This window comes from Chiloscyllium punctatum, chromosome 7 (assembly GCF_047496795.1).
Source record: "Chiloscyllium punctatum isolate Juve2018m chromosome 7, sChiPun1.3, whole genome shotgun sequence".
In the NCBI taxonomy this organism is placed as follows: Eukaryota; Metazoa; Chordata; class Chondrichthyes; order Orectolobiformes; family Hemiscylliidae; genus Chiloscyllium; species Chiloscyllium punctatum.
The window spans coordinates 2,467,992-2,480,202 of NC_092745.1; positions in this window are offsets into that span (position 1 = coordinate 2,467,992).

The window sequence follows — 12,211 nt, forward strand, 5'->3', positions numbered from 1 at the left end:
GGGGCCTGTTCAACAAGCTGCACATTGTCCTTTTTTCTCTTTCTGATCGTACTGGAATTTTTAAGCTGCAGTAACTTGCTGGCAACAAGGTGTCTTGTCTATAATCCTCCCAGCACTGGACAGACCTCGGCTGTTGATTTTTTTTCTCTCTCAGGAGCCTGCTCTGTATTCAGTGCCTGTTATCATTAGTTTGTTAGAGTTCACATGTCAGCTGCTGCTTCCTTGCTATGATACTGGAAATTAGTCATCAACGCGTCTTGAGATTTAAATACTCCGTCTTCATGAAAGTGGTTGGCAGACTTTTTAACATCATTTAACAAACTAATGATGTGAATGCATCTGTGTTATTTCTGGCTGGGAGCATAGAACATCATGGTCCTAGTTTTTAATGGGTCCTCACGCGTGGTAATATAGTTTATAATGTTTCTCTCTCCTTCCGTGTTTTTAAGAGGCTTGCAAACGTGTTATGATGAGAACACCATGGGATAGAGTGGGTAGTTGTTTGAATTCTCATCTCATTATCGTCAGCTTTCAAAGGAAATGCTATAGTCTTTGTAATGAGATTGTACTCAGTTTTTAGACATATTGTGTTTGGATTTTATTTTTGGAATGCCAATTTTCATTAAAAATCCTGTACAATTTAATAGCTCAGTAATGTGTTTGTTCCCTGAGATACTGAGAGTTTGCACAACATGCCATTTGCCTGTGACCCAGTTGTTGGCTGAAGCCTCTGGTTGTTCGGTGAGTCCAAGCCATTGCCTTGCTCTCTGCAGTTGTACCATCAACTTGGTTTCTCAGTGTGAGCCAGGAGATCACTGCGTGGTGACTTCCTGCCCCACTGTCGGTGTAAAGGCAAGTGGGAATTGTCAAGGTTAATCCCATCATGAACATCAGAACATTATATTCAGCTGGAATTACATCCACTGACTAATTTCATTGGCCGCTATTACGGTGTAAACAAATCTCTCCCTTTGCTCGCACAAAGAGAAACTGCCCGTCAGATTCCCTGGTGTGTGATGGTTTAGCCCAATAGGAGTAGCACTGGCAGATCATGCTGTATCAGACTGGACAGAATCCTGGGCAAACTCCAAATGAAAGCATGACCTTCAGTGGATCTGCTGCCACACAAAATATGGAATTGGAATCCTTCTTCCCGAATCACATCATCAAACCTAAATACAATTGAGAAAATATAAACCAAACCCATTTCCCAAGGATATATGTCAGAACAAGAAAGTGGAGAGCAGACATTTACTGTTCGCCTGTCTCTGGGGAGTGTCATGCTTCCTGTCCTCTCTCTCTCTCTCTCTCTCTCTCTCTCTCTCTGTCTGTGGGGTACCATTTCTACCATCCTTTCTGTCTGAGAATATTATTGTTCCTATCCCCACTCACTTGGGGATAGTGTGCGGGTGTCACACCCACCCAGTTTGTTAGTCCCATTTACTCACGCAAAATGGGGAATCCCTGCTTCACTATGTTTATGAGCCATGTGTGAAAGCCCTGCACAGCTCACCCTTCATCTCAATCAGATCACAGGGTCTGAGGTTGGTCAGTACTGTCTCTACCCAGAACAATAACACTGATTGACTCAGACCAACTCAGATCAAGTCACAAGGAGACTGCTATTGACCTTCACCCTCAAAGCCCACTGAGGAGATGATCATTAATCCAAGAGTTGTCCTAGATTAAGTTCTCCCAGAGATTCATGATTCATTCCAGACTTGACACAAGTGTGGAATGCTGTACGGTGATAGGTGGGAAGGCATGGAGATAAAATATAAAAAGAGAGAGAATTATGTTTGTGTTATACCGTCCTTGTACTTAGGATGTTTGGAAATGTTTTACAGCCAATGGAATACTTCTGAAGTCCAGACATTGTTGTAATGTGGGAAATGTGACAGCAAGGCAGATCTTTTGGCAGCACCACCCAGAGACTGGAGGCTGTTACTGCAGGCAGGCAACAAACCAGCTCCACTGTTGGGAAGGACACTGGAGCACACGAGGACATGGGAAATAAGAGCAGGAGAAAGAATAAAATGGCTGTCCATTCTTTCTTAAAAACAGGGACCAAAATGCACACAATAATCCAAATGCAGGCTCAGTAACACACTGTACAGTTTGAACAGGCTTTCGCTACTTTTAAATTCCAACCCCCAGCAATAAATTTGAAAATTCCATTCAACTTCTCAATTACTTGCTGCACCTGCACTTACTTTCAGTGTCCCATGCACAAGAACACCCAGATCACTCTGTACTGCACTTTGTTGGAATCTCTCACAATTTAAATACTAGTCGGCCTTTAGATTATTCTGACCAAAATGCATGGTCTCACACTTTCTGATGTTAATTTCAGTCCATTGTATCTGAATGTTTCATTTCCAGTTTAGTTTTCTCTTTGTGAATGACCACCTCAATGCATCTATCTGTTGCATGTTCCATTTGTTTATGGCCCTGATACTTGATTGTCAAACTCTTTCCTGCTGTTTCCATTCAATGTAGACAGACAGGAGGCTGGAAGAACACAGCAAGCCAGGCAGAGGAGGAGATTAGATTAGACTCCCAACAGTATGGAAGCAGGCCATTCAGCCCAACAAGTCCACACTGACCCCAAAGAGTAACCCACCCAGACCCATTTCCCCTCTGACTAATGCACCTAACACTATGGGAAATTTAGTATGGCCAATTCAGCTGACTGGCACATTTTTGGACTGTGGGCGGAAACCGGAGCACGCGGGGGAAACCCATGCAGACACGGGGAGAATGTGCAAACTCCACACAGACAGTCGTCTGAGGATGGAATCAAACCCGGGTCCCTGGCACTCTGAGGCAGCAGTGCTAACCACTGAGCCACCATGCTGCCCCCTTCTCTACAGTGTGGAAACAGGCCCTTCAGCCCAACAAGTCCGCACAACCCCTCTGAAGCATAACCCACACAAGCCTATTTATCTACCCGATATTTACCCCTGACTAACACACCTAAAACTATGGGTAATTTAGCACAGCCAATTCACCTGACCTGCACATTTTTGGATTATGGGAGGAAACCAGAGCACCTGGAGTAAACCCACGCAGACATGGGAGAATGTGCAAACTTCACACAGGCGACGGGAATTGAACCCAGGTCTCTGGTGCTGTGAGGCAGCAGTGATAACCACTGAGTCACCGTGCCACCCTAGTTGACGTTTCGGGTGTAACCCTTTTTCAGTAATGGAGTTGGTGTAGGGGGAGATGAAGATAAAAGGGGGAGGCAGGGATCGGATGATGAAGTGGTGATTGGTGGTGACAGGTCGAGGTTATGACCTGGTTGGTCAATGGGAGGAATGAATCTAGTAGGTGGCAGGAAGGAGTGGAATGGAGGGAGAGGCGTTGGGAAGGAAGACATGGGATGGGAAGGGTGGTTATATGAAATTGGAGAAGTCAATGTTTAGCCCTCCGAGCTGTCGGGCGCCCAGGTGGAAGATGGGGTGTTCTATCTCCAATTTGCGGTTTGGTTCGTTGTGGCAATGGAGGAGGCCAAGGATGATCATGTCAGAAAGGGAATGGGAAGTGGAATTAAAATGGGTGGTGACTGGGAGGCCTGGTCAGTCCCTGCAGGCCCAGCTAAGATGCTTGATAAACCATTCCTTAAGTTTACGTTTGGTCTTCCAGATGGAGAGAAGACCCCATCAGGAGCTCCTAATGCAGTAAACTAGGTTGGAGGAGAGGCAGGTGAACCTCTGTCTCACCTGGAAGGACTGTTTGGGGTACAGGATGGAGCTGAGGGGTTGATGTACCAGCAGGCTTTACTTCTTTTTGGGTTGCTGGGAAAGGTATCTCGGGATTCGGGAGGGTTGCTGGGAGAGTGACACAAACCAAAAATTGTCAAACGGAATGGTCCTTGTGGAAGGCAGCCAGAGGTGGGGAGAGAAGGATGTACTTGGTGGTGTGGTCGAGTTGGAGTTAGCAGAAGTGTTTAAGGATGATGCATTGGATACGGAGATTGGTGGGGTGATAGGTGAGGACACTGGGGACTCTGTCTTTATTGTGTTTGGAGGTGGTGGTTTGAGAGCAATGGAATGGGAAATGGCAATGGTGCAGTGGATGACAGAAGGAGGAAAAGCACGTTGTTCAAAATAGGTGGACGTCTGTGATCACTGGAATGTCTCCTCATCCGAGCAGATTGGGCAGAAGCAGAGGAATTGGGAGAATGGGATGAAGTTCTTGCAGGATACTCGGTGGGCGGAGGTGGAGTCCAAGTAGTAATGGGAGTCTGTTGGTTTGTAGTAAATGTCTGTCTGAACACTGTCACCAGAGATGGGAATGGAGAGGTCAAGAAAGGTAAGGAAGGTGTCCGAGATGGACCAAGTCAATTTGAGGGTGCGGTGAAAGTTGTGAGCGAAGTCGATGAACTGCTCCAGTTCAGCCTGGGTGCAGGTCACTCCATCATGCAGTCATCAATGTAATGGCAGAAGAGTTGGGGCATTGTGCCTGTGTAGGCACGAAAGAGGGACTGTTCGACATAGCTGATAAAGAGGCGGGCGGGTGCCCATGGCCACTCCCTGGATTCGGAGGAAGGAAGAAGACTTAAAGGGAACGTTAGTGATAGTGAGTACCAGTTCAGCGAGGCAGAGGAGGGTATTGGTGGAGGTGGACTGGATGGGTCTGTTGGAGAGGAAGAGGTGGAAGGCCTGGAGGCCATCCTTATTGGGTATGGACATATATAAGGTCTGCACATCCATCGTGAAGATAAAGCACTCGGGGCCAGAAAACTGAAGGTTACTGAAGAGTTGGAGGGTGTGGTTGGGGTAGCGGATGTAGGTGGGAAGTGCCTGAACCAAGGAGGAGAAGATGGAGTCCAGGTAGGATGAGAGGAGGTCGGTGGGGCAGGAGCATACTGGGATGATCGGTCAGCCGGGGTAGTTGGGTTTGTGGATCTTGGGGAGCAGGTTGAACTGGGCATTGCGGGCCGGGGGACTATGAGATTAGAGGCAGTGGAGGGGAGATCACTGGAGTTAATGAGGGCACTGACAGTGCGAGTGATTTTGGCCTGATGGGACGCGATGGGGTCATGGGCAAGGAGGAGGTAGGACGTGGTGTTGGAGAGTTGGTGATTGGCCACAGGCACATCGAGTTCCATTCTCCAGACTACCATCGCTCTGCCTTTGTCAGCGGGTGTGATGGTGAACCAGAGGTTGGTGCACAGAGAGTGAGCACTGCACTTTCAGCGGGGTTGTGGTTGGAGAGGGTGGGGGGTGGGGGGAGGGTGGAGAAATTGAGGTGGCTGGTCAGCAATGAAGAGGTCTAGGTCTGTGTATACATCTGGAGGCGTGACCAAGGGGAGGAGGAAGGTTGGAGGTGGGAGCAAGGGTCCTCAGAGGGAGGTTGGGAGTTTTTGTTCAAGAAGACGACACGGAAGTCGAGGTGGTGGAAGATGAGCTCCGCTTCGTGGCGGTTACGGGTTTCGTTGAGGTGGGGTCGGGCGGGAATGAATGTGAGCCCTTTCCTGAGGATGGACGTTTTGGCCTCAGAGAGTTCGAGTTCGGGGCGGGACAGTAAATATGGGGCAAGGCTCAGGGGTGAGGTTTTCGGGTGGGCCCAAGTTGGTTGAAGGTGGGGAGGAGGGTGGGTTGATGGCATGTGGTGTGGTATAGCACGGGGAATGGGTGTGGAAGAGAAAGGAGATTGGGGCGGAGATGGGTTGTGGAGTGAGGTGGGGGAGTGGGAAGGTGGGGATGTGGAGAAGAGGGAAAAGTGGAGGGATAGGGTGCACTGTGGGGGTGGATGGATGAGGAAGGAGAGCGAGTGTGCTGGCTGGCTGCTGGTCGGCAGTTGGACTCAGAGTGACTCTGGGAAACGTAGTCTGAGTCTTGGTTGCAAAGTGGGTGGGGCCAGAAGTGGAGGCAGAGGCTGGAGTGAAGTCAAGGCTAATCCAAGTGTTTTGACCCAGGTTCGATTCCAGCTTCAGGCAACTGTCTGTGTGGAGTGAGCATGTCCTACCCATGTCTGTGTGGATTTCCTCTGGGTATTTTGTTTTCCTCCCACAATCTAAAGACATGCAGGTTAGATGAATTGGCCTTTGCTAAATTGCCCACAGTGATCAGGGATTTGTAGATTAGATTACTTACAGTGTGAAAACAGGCGCTTCGGCCGAACAAGTCCACGCATACCCGCAACCCACCCAGACCCATTCCCCTACATTTACCCATTCACCTAACACTACGGGCAATTTAGCCAGGCCAATTCATCTAACCTGTGCTATGGATTGTGGGAGGAAACCAGAGCACCCGAAGGAAACCCACGCAGACTTGGGGAAAATTTGCAAACTCCACACAGAGAGTCGCCTGAGGCGGGAATTGAACCCCAGGTCTCTGGCGCTGTGAGGCAGCAGTGCTAACCACTGTGCCACCGTGCTGCCCACAATTGATTTGGGCCTGATGGGTTAGGTTAGGTTCATTAATCAGGGGAAAAGTAGAGTAATACGATAAAACGTCTAGGGTGGGTAACTCCTCGAAGGATCAGTGTGGACTTGTTGGGCCAAATGGCCTGTTTCCTCACTGTAGGGATTCTATGACATCCATTCCAGATTCCCGAGTCTAAAAGCCCTTTTTCAAATCTCATTTGCGATGTCCAAATGAAATCTTTCAAACCATTCATTTTGTCGAGTGTCATTGAGCTCTTGTGTTCCTTGTTCAATAAATGTTTTATTCTTTTTGATAAAATATGAGTTCGCTGAGAGGGACAGTTAACTTTTGTCCAATCAGGGAGCCCTAACTGACAGATAAACAGGGGAGTGTCAGAAGAACTGATAATCTGGTACCTGACTCTGACTAACAACCTGCCAACCAACCCCCTCCTTTTGTCACCCTCAATCTCCCCATGCTTACTCTTGATGCCCCTTTTATCCAGCTTATGCTGCCTTTGGGAGGAGTTGATCTTCCCTCCATCACCCAGGAACGTGGTCATCATCCCAGAGGAGCATAGTCCCACATGGTCATCACAGCTGGGGCAGGGGGAGAGAATTCTCGGGGTTTCAAGAATTCAACCTCCCTCCCTCACTCAGACAGGTCCCCTCCCTGGAAGGTAATATTGTTGCACCTAGGTTTGGGTTAATTAACCACTGAAATATGACTATGGGAATCCAGCATTGGCTGGGCAGGCAGTCATGACTGCTCTGACTCTGGATTCAGAAAATCCACTTGTAATTGAGCAACGCATTGGGGAACACAGTGCCCACTGCCTCTGAAATCGCTCCCTTACTGAGAATACACTCGCAATATTCACCTTTTTCAACTGCAATCTCAATTTCACTGCAAATTCTGTGTCCAATAATCCTGCCCTCCAGATACCTAATGAAGGAGCAGCGCTCTGAAAGCTTCTACTTCCAAATAAACCCCGTTTGACTATAACCTGGTGTTGTGTGATTTTTACCTTTGGCCATCTGAATGAACTGCCATCTCAGACTGAATCAGCTGAACTGTTTTTCATTCATGATTTGAGAAGATTAAATCCTGATCTTCAATCCCCAGCACAAAGCCCGTTCCCAATCCATCGCTCGGAGACACATACCTCAGAGAGACAACTGCAGGCAGCACAGAGTCACACACTCGCACTGATGAGACACCTACAGGCAGCACAGAGTAACACACTCGCACGGAGAGAGACACCTACAGGCAGCACAGAGTAACAAAAGCACACTGAGAGAGACACCTGCAGGCAGCACAGAGTAACACACGCACTCTGTGAGACAGGATTTGGAGATGCCGGTGTTGGACTGGGGTGCACAAAGTTAAAAATCACACAACACCAGGTTTTAGTCCAACAGGTTTAATTGGAAGCATACTAGCTTTCAGAGCAACGCTCCTTCATCAGGTGATAGTGGACGCCTCGATCATAATACAGAATTATGATCGTAACACAGATCGTGACAAAATCTGTGTTACAATCGAACCCTCCACTATCACCAGAGTGGTGCTCTGAAAGCTAGTGTGCTTCCAATTAAACCTGTTGGACTATAACCTGGTAAAAACAAAGACTGCAGATGCTGAAAACCAAATACTGGATTAGTGGTGCTGGAAGAGCACAGCAGTTCAGGCAGCATCCAACGAGCAGCGAAATCGACGTTTCGGGCAAAAGCCCTTCATCAGGAATAAAGGCAGTGAGCCTGAAGCGTGGAGAGATAAGCTAGAGGAGGGTGGGGGTGGGGAGAGAGGAGCATAGAGTATAATGGGTGAGTGGGGGAGGAGATGAAGGTGATAGGTCAAGGAGGAGAGGGTGGAGTGGATAGGTGGAAAAGAAGTAGGCAGGTCGGACAAGTCCGGACAAGTCAAGGAGACAGTTACTGAGCTGAAAGTTTAGAGCTAGGGTGTGGTGGGGAAAGGGGAAATGAGGAAACTGTTGAAGTCCACATTGATGCCCTGGGGTTGAAGTGTTCCGACGCGGAAGATGAGGCATTCTTCCTCCAGGCGTCTGGTTGTGAGGGAGCTGCGGTGAAGGAGGCCCAGGACCTCCATGTCATCGGCAAAGTGGGAGGGGGAGTTGAAATGTTGGGCCACGGGGCGGTTGGTTGATTGGTGCGGGTGTCTCGGAGATGTTCCCTAAAGCGCTCTGCTAGGAGGCGCCCAGTCTCCCCAATGTCGAGGAAACCACTTCGGGAGCAACGGATAAAATAAATGATATTGGTGGATCTGCAGGTGAAACTTTGATGGATGTGGAAAGCTCCTTTAGGGCCTTGGATAGAGGTGAGGGAGGAGGTGTGGGCACAGATGTTTCAGTTCCTGTGGTGGCAGGAGAAAGTGCCACGATTGGAGGGTGGGTTGTTTGGGGGTGTGGACCTGACTAGGTAGTCACGGCGGGAACGGTCTTTGCGTAAGGCGGAAAGGAGTGGGGAGGGAAATATATCCCTGGTGGTGGGGTCTTTTTGGAGGTGGCGGAAATGTCGGTGGATGATTTGGTTGATGCGAAGGTTTGTAGGGTGGAAGGTGAGCACCAGGGGTGTTCTGTCCTTGTTACGGTTGGAGGGGTGGGGTCTGAGGGCAGATGTGCAGGATGTGGACCGAGATGCGTTGGAGGGCATCTTTAACCACGTCGGAAGGGAAATTGCGGTCTCTAAAGAAGGAGGCCATCTGGAGTGTTCTATTGTGGAACTGGTCCTCCTGGGAGCAGATACGGCGGAGGCGGAGAAATTGGGAATACGGGATGGCATTTTTGCAAGAGATAGGGTGGGAAGAGGTGTAATCCAGGTAGCTATGGGAGTCGGTGGGTTTGTAAAAAATGTCAGTGTCAAGTCGGTCGTCACTAATGGAGATGGAGAGGTTCAGGAAGGGTTGCGAGGTGTCAGAGATAGTCCAGGTAAATTTAAGGTCAGGGTGGAATGTGTTGGTGAAGTTGATGAATTGCTCAACCTCCTCACGGGAGCACGAGGTGGCGCCGGAGAGGAAGAAACGGAGGGCTAGGAGGCTCTGGTCATGGCGAATGGAGGTGTAGAGTGATTGGATATCCATGGTGAAGCTAAGGCGTTGGGGGCCAGGGGAACGGAAGTCTTGGAGAAGGTGGAGGGCGTGGGTGGTGTCTCGAACGTATGTGGGGAGTTCCTGGACTAGGGGGGATAGGACAGTGTCAAGGTAGGTAGAGAAGAGTTCAGTGGGGCAGGAGCATGCTGAGACAATGGGTCGGCTAAGGTGGTCAGGCTTGTGGATCTTGGGAAGGAGGTAGAACCGGGCAGTGCGGGGTTCCCGGACTATGAGGTTGGAAGCTGTGGGTGGGAGATCTCCTGAGGTGATGAGGTTCTGTATGGTCTGGGAGATGATGGTTTGGTGATGGGGGGTGGGGTCATGGTCGAGGGAACAGTAGGAAGAGGTGTCCTCGAGTTGGCGTTTGGCTTCAACGGAGTAGAGGTCAGTGCGCCAGACTACCACTGCGCCCCCTTTATCCGCTGGCTTAATGGTGAGGTTGGGATTGGAGCAGAGGGATTGGAGGGCTGCGCATTGTGAGGGTGAGAGGTTGGAGTGCGGGAGGGGGGACGACAGGTTGAGGCGGTTAATGTCCTGGCGGCAGTTGGAAATGAAGAGGTCGAGGGCAGGTAATAGGCCAGCGCGGGGTGGCCCGGTGGATGCAGTGTATTGGAGGTGGGCGAAGGGGTCCTTGGAAGGTGGGCGGGAGTCCTGATTGTGAAAGTAAGCTCGGAGGCGGAGGCAACGGAAGAATTGTTCGATGTTACGTCATGTATTAAATTCATTGATGCGTGGACGGAGGGGGATGAAGGTAAGTCCATTGCTGAGGACTGATCGTTCGTCCTCAGTGAGTGGGAGGTCTGGAGGGATGGTGAAAACTCGGCAGGGCCGGGAGCTGGGATCTGGTGTGGGTCTGGAGCTGGGAGTGGGGTCGGAGCCAGGACCTGGAGTGGGTGTGATGGTGGGGGGAATGGGGGTGGAGGCATGAGCTGGGGTAATGTTGCCCTCGGGGTTCTGGGGTGGGGGGATAGTGACAGGGGGGTCTGTGGGGGGCATGTCAGCAGAATGCAGGTAAGTAGCGCTGCTGGAGGCGGAAGTGGTGGTGATCATGGCAGTCGGGGTGGCGGAAGTCACTGAGCGTGTGGCATCAGCGATGCTGTGAGGGCCGGAAGTGGCTGTGGGAGTGGCCATGATGTGGGCGGAAGTGACATCATCACTCAGCGTGGGGGTGGTAGCTGCGTCAGCCGCATGGCTAATGGCGTTTCCGAGGCCAGGGGAATCTTCTGGAATGTTTGAGGAGCGCTGGTTATGGAGGTGGGTGGATAAAAGTTTGTTGTCCTTACAGTTTTTGATGTTTGAGATGTTGTTTGATTTTTAACAGAGTAACACACTCAAACTGAGAGAGACACCTCCAGGCAGCACTAAGCAACACATGCACTCTGTGAGACAGGCAGCACAGGAATAATGTGATCAAGGATAGTCAGCATGGTTTTGTGATGGGCAGGTCGTGCCTCACAAACCTTATTGAATTCTTTGAGAAGGTGACCAAGGAAGTGGACGAGGGTAAAGCAGTAGATGTGGTGTACATGGATTTTAGCAAGGCGTTCGATAAGGTACCCCATGGCAGGCTAATGGAAAAACTACGGAGGTATGGCATTGAGGGTGCATTAGAGGTTTGGATTAGGAATTGGCTGGCTGGAAGGAGACAGAGGGTAGTAGTTGATGGTATAGGTTCATCTTGGAGCGCAGTTACTTGCGGTGTTCCACAAGGATCTGTTTTGGTGCCATTGCTGTTTATCATTTTTATACATGACCTGGAGGAGGGATTTGAAGGCTGGGTGAGCAAGTTTGCGGATGACACGAAAGTCGGTGGAGTTGTGGACAGCGAAGAAGGGTGTGGCAGGTTACAGCGGGATATAGATAAGTTGCAGAGCTGGGCAGTAAGGTGGCAAATGGAATTCAATGTCGCTAAGTGTGAAGTCATTCACTTTGGTAGGAGTAACAAGAAGATGTATTACTGGGCTAAAGGTAGACTACTTGGTAGTGTGGATGAGCAGAGGGATGTTGGTGTCCATGTACACAGATCTTTGAAAGTTGCCACCCAGGTAAATAGTGCTGTGAAGAAGGCATATGGCGGACTGGGCTTTATTGGTAGAGGAATTGAGTTCCAGAGTCTTGAGGTCATGTTGCAGTTGTATGAGACTCTGGTGCAGCCTCATCTGGAGTATTGTGTGCAGTTTTGGTCGCGATACTATAGGAAGGATATGGAGGCATTTGAACGAGTGCAGAGGAGGTTTACCAGGATGTTGCCTGGCATGGTAGGAAGATCGTATGAGGAAAGGCTGAGGCACTTAGGACTGTTCTCATTGGAGATAAGAAGGTTTAGGGGAGATTTGATAGAGGTGTACAAGATGATTAGGGGTTTAGATAGGGTTGTTAGTGAGAATCTTTCTCCACGTATGGAGTCAGCTGTTACTAGGGGACACAGCTTTAAATTAAGGGGTGGTCGGTATAAGACAGATGTTAGGGGTAGACTTTTTACTCAGCGGGTCGTGAGTTCATGGAATTCCCTGCCAGTAGCAGTGGTGGACTCTCCCTCTTTATGGTCATTTAAGCGGGCATTGGACAAGCATATGGAGGTTATTGGGTTAGTGTAGGTTAGGTCGGCTTCGGTCGGCGCAACATCGAGGGCCGAAGGGCCTGTCCTGCGCTGTATTTTTCTATGTTCTATGTTCTATGTTCACTGAGTAACACACTCACACTCCATGCTATGGATAGGTGTC